Genomic DNA, 5,343 nt, shown 5'->3' with positions numbered 1-5,343 from the left:
ATTATCTATAAGCCTGGTGGTAAAAATCATGTTGATGAAATTCTAACTACTGATAAAATATTCCGCAAGTAAAATGTAAAATTCTATTGTTTTTAACTCTTTTCTCGAAGCTATTCTTATCCCAGCATCCAAAATCTCCGTATACTTTCCCATATCCAGATCTCTCTACGTATACATGTTTATTCCTACCTGTCTCTCTCTAGAAAAAATTCTTTCTTGTAAACAGGAAAGAAAGAGAGAGAGAACGGGAAAGAAAAACGATAGAGAGAGAGACCGAAAGGAGAAGAAAAACAAAGCAGAGGATGTTTTGCTAGGAAACGTCCCAAACGTGAGAACCCATGAAACAGGAGAGTGGGAGGCTCGTGCAGAAGGCGTCTATATATATATATATATAAACGGTTTCTTGACTGTGTTTAGCAGCTGGTATTTCCTTTGACATGTATATATTTAGATACTATATTTCTTTTCCATGATTTGGTTGCTAAATAATTTCACATTTTCCATATTTATTTTGTTAGATAAACGTATTTGCATAACGGGCCCTCGAATTTAGCTAATTCTAATAGTGGTAACGTGCTTTTTTTGTTTTGTTTTTGCACTTTCTGAGCACGTTTCTATGATGGAAGAAAATGATCCAGATTTATTTCCAAGCCTATCTTTTCAATTGCTTTTGCGAATTCACCACACATCTTGTGAAGAATGCCAGGCTGTAATTTCAATTTTGATTTTTTTAAATAGTTATAAATATTCATACCAATTTACTAACATCTCAATTAATTTTTTAAAATTTTAAAATTAATAATCAGATAAGTTTTTAATAATTCTAAAATTTATAATAATTTTGATTTTTTTTAGGGTTTATGGATTTAGTTACTTTAATTAATGTTCTAAGATTGAAGACGAGGGATCATTTCTTAATTTAATAGTAGAAATATATCTCTAAACTAGCTTTTAAGTTAATTTAAATTAAATCCTCCCAAATTCAATTTTCTTGTGTTGTGGAAGGGGGGCAAACATCCGTTGGGGCCACGATGGATGGTTGCTGGCCCCTTAATCAGTTGCTGAGCCACGTCATGAGAAAGCAATGTAAGGGCGGGTAGTTTTTCAAAAAATTAAAATTTTTTTTTTCTTAAATTTTTAAAACTTATAACATGATCCAAAGGAAAGCAAGACCAGCAGTTTTTACTTTCCAATCCACTAGATGTAGCCCAGACCCGAATTCAAATGGGCTCAAAAGACAGCCCAAGAAGGACTTGTCTAGAATTCTAAAGAACTGAAGCTGCTATAAACGCTATTGAACAAAAATCAACTCCAAGAAATATGACAATGACCTTTCTGCCCAAGGCTGTTTTAGAAGCTCCTGATGAGGCTATCAAAGAGAAACAATGGGAATCAGCTCTTAAGGTTTGTGGGTTTTCTTTTTCTTGGCCCTTTTCTTCTTGTCAGGCTCTTTTTTTTACTTTTTCCTGCTTTTAGTTATGTGATTTTGGTTTGAGGCTTTTGGATTTTTGAACTTCTTCGTGAGCAACACTGGTACGAGCCAAGAACCAAAACAGACACCAAGTTGCTGATGATGATTGGCAAGTGCAGGCAACATGAGGAGGCGAGTTTGCTTTATGAGGTCATGCAGTCTGATGGCCTCAAACCTACAATTGATGTTTACGCTGCTCTTGTAAGTGCTTTTGGCCAAAGTGGTCAACTTGACAAGGCGTTTTCTGCTGTTGCTGAAATGAAACCAATCTCTGTAATCTTGATATGTTGCATTAAACTACGTTGTTTTGAACTTATTCGAGGAATTCTTGCTGAGATGTCATAGTTACATACAACACTGTTGTTGATGGATAAGGTAAGGCTAAAATGCTTGAAGAAATGGAAAACACATTGACGGATATGATTGAAAGTGGAAGCTCTGCTCCAGATCTTTTCACATTTAACTCCATCACTGGGGGCTTGTGGGAGCAGTGGGCAGCAAGACAAGATGGAAAGATAAAGGTTTTGGAATTCATGGAGGAAAGATTATTTTCTCCATCTATTGTTACTCGTAACCTTATAATAGAGACATTTGGAAAGGCCGATGACATTGAGACTATGGAGGAAAATCTTAGCAAAACTAAACATCTGGGAATCAAGACTAACACGATTACATACTGTTCTCTTGTTAGTGTGTACAGTAAAACTGGGCATATAATGAAGGTTGATTCAATTCCGAGGCAGGTGGAGAACTCTGACATCGTACTAGATACGCCTCTCTTCAACTGCGTTATCAGGGCCTATGGTTGAGCAGGTGATGTAGATAAGATGTCTAATCTCTTTCTGGAAATGAAAGGGAGAAAATGCAAGCCTGACATCACCTCTGCTACCATGATCCAAGCCGACAATGCTCAAGGCATCATATTGAAGCTGCTCAAGGCATGGAGAATATGATGATTGCAACCAGTAAGGTATCTGTGATGGCTTCCAACAATAATGTTTTGCTGGTCCATGAGTATCTTTCCTTCAACTGTTCGGGTTTAACTTTCTGTATGTTAAAATTAACCTCTACCTTATCTTTTGCTCTATGATTTAAGCTTTGCCTTCTGAAAAAAAAAGGGTTGTGGCTTCCCAGGTGTGAGAAGGAATAGTGTCTTCTCGATTCAGTGGTTATGCTTCAATATCTGATGAATACCGCTTAATGTTTAGCCTGAAAGGGCCTGTTTAATATGAATTTAGAATTGTTTGGTTACGTTAACAAATTTCCTTTCTGCAGACAAGATAAGACTTATGGGTCTGCTTTACTGTTTTCCCGTGTGTTCTCAGGTACCAAGTTGACCGGAGCCTTGCATGAGGACTATTGTGGAAGAGCGACATTCAAATACAGAGTTAGAATTCTGAGGTGATACCATGGGAGCAAAAATTCATTGCTCACGACCACTTCTTTCACCAGTAAGTACATAATCTCCCTAACACCTGTAAATTGCAAGAATAACTTGACACAAACATGCACACACGCCAAGACAATAATTGAGGTTCCAGGAATGTCACTGAAACACCAACCGGAAATGAGACATTAATTAAATACAGTATGGTTCTATGGAAGATCCTACACCCTGTCACCCTCTGACCTCTGAATGCATGCTTCCTTGCTTTGTTAAGTGCGAGCTGCATTTACCTTTTCTTTTCCTCGTATCATCAGAAATCACACGTAATTCTGCGTTCTCGTATCCATGACAGGGAGATATCATGCTCCTCATCATGATAGGAACCAGTACACTCTTTCAGTTCTATAATGTTTGTCGCATGTGGTGGATGATCCAATTCGCACCCTCTAGTTCTGGATGCCAGCCTTTGGTTTTTTCCTCATGCATCCCGGGGGAGGAGTCGAGAAAACCGCATTTTACGTGTGATCTTGGCAACTTTTGGTGCAGTCCTGCTCCCTGACAAACACCTGGCTTTTTCTATGCTTGCACAGTAAGGTAAGGTTCTTGCTTTCGTAGATAGGACGGATTCAGATCCTCAGTCTGCAAAGGAAATCCCCGCCCCCCATCTCTCACACTCTACTCTGCCTTAGGAAGTTCTCCGAGTTTTTTTTTTCCTTTAATTATTGGATAATTCAATGGCTTGTTTTGTACGATATAATATAAAATAATACAATCAAATGTGTATTATCATGAAATATAGCACAAGGAATTGAGATGATTCATTATCTTCTTTTGTTTCATCGCAGCAATACACTGGAGTTATTGATTAACTTTGTTTTGGCTGAATTACAGTTTTGCCTCCGCCGCCGCCGCCATGTATGCTTATGGTTCTGTAGCTGTCTTGGTCCTGTGGACTGGTGCTACTGCACGCTTACCTATAGAGCTTTACATTACCTATGGATTGTGGCTGACTAGTAGTTAGAATTCAGGTTTTGTTAGCCAGGCAACTAGTTAAGAGTAGTACACTCTGAATTCCTTTTATTTTATTTTATTTTATTTTAGATTAGAGTTAAATATCTGAATTAGCCTGCGTAAAGATTAATTTTAAAATTTATTCTTTGAATTCCACTAGCCATGCTCTTATTGGCCCATGATAAAATCTCTAATTTCCCTCGCTTTTAATGCACATCCATTTCCCCAATCATATTACTTTGACTCGTAATAATACATTTTGTGCAAATGTTAAGAAACCGCTTTCAAGCAAAAATACTAATGGCGGTGAACGATATCCAATGCTCATCAGTTCCAAGAAAAAAGGGACCCGTACTGAGAGTATATATGGCCAAGGCAGTCGAAGAACTTTGAACTTTGATTATTTATGGGAGATTTAGTTAATCCAAAATTATGTGGGTTCAAATTGTTGGGGTGGGCTTTGAATAAAAAAGAGAAAAGCCCACTGGCCTTCTATCATGTTTGGGTGTTGTTGGAGTTTGGATTTAAGATTGTTTTTGTTTGATATTATGTTTGAAATTATATTTAATTGTGTTTTTTTTAAAATATATTTAATTTTAAAAAATATAAAATTAATATTTATTAGTGTTTTGATGTGTTTATTTAATAAAAATCTAAAAAAATTATCTTAATGCATTTTCAAGTGAAAAATATTTTTAAAAAACACTATACACCACAATATCAAACACATTGCTGTTTGAAATTGCGTTGCAAATAATGTTTTATAAAAAATAAATTTTTTTTATATTTTAAATTTTTTTTGATGTACTAATATTAAAAATAATTTTTTAAAAATAAAAATATATTATTTTAATATATTTCCAATTAAAAAAAATTATTACCCCTCTCTTATTAATCACCCCTAACTTAAAATTTTTGATTCCATGCCAGGGATAAATCGTGACCTTATGTATCTGTTGTCTCTGCCTCCTTCAACGCACCCATTCTTTTTTTTTTTTTTTTTAACTACAATTTTCATTTATCTTTTCACTCATATTCATATCATCATACGCCAGCATTGGATTACAGAATTTGAAATGTATTTCGAAATTGCAGCTTCATTCTGAAAATCATCTATATGTCAATCAAGAAGAAAATGCTGGAACTTCGTTTAACAGGAGAAAAAAAACACAGAAAAAGAAAAACAAATGTAAGCGTGAAAGGAACGACGACGCATTCACAGCGGGCGGCAAAATTGCAAGGATTGAAAACCTTAATGATGAGTCTTCGGAGGACAAGACCTTTTCTGGTTAGAACTCCTAAATCTCTGTGACACGGCAGGAGAGATGAAGTTGACAGCTGACATGACCGATTCTCTCAGGACAAGCTAGCAAGTAGCTTGTAATGGAGCAATCAACATGACTAGAAGAACATGCTGTTAGTAATCATGGTATCATATCTTTTTCAAAGACAAGCCTCATATAATATTATTACA

At 35.9% G+C, this 5,343-nt stretch overlaps 1 pseudogene; it reads left to right on the top strand.

Moving 5' to 3' along the window:
* The first annotated feature begins 1,326 nt into the window (after positions 1-1,326).
* LOC118047107 (pentatricopeptide repeat-containing protein At3g53170-like) lies at positions 1,327-3,912 on the top strand (annotated as a pseudogene).
* Positions 3,913-5,343: the final 1,431 nt, after the last annotated feature.

This window comes from Populus alba, chromosome 1 (assembly GCF_005239225.2).
Source record: "Populus alba chromosome 1, ASM523922v2, whole genome shotgun sequence".
In the NCBI taxonomy this organism is placed as follows: domain Eukaryota; kingdom Viridiplantae; phylum Streptophyta; class Magnoliopsida; order Malpighiales; family Salicaceae; genus Populus; species Populus alba.
This window is presented reverse-complemented; position numbering and strand designations above follow the sequence as displayed.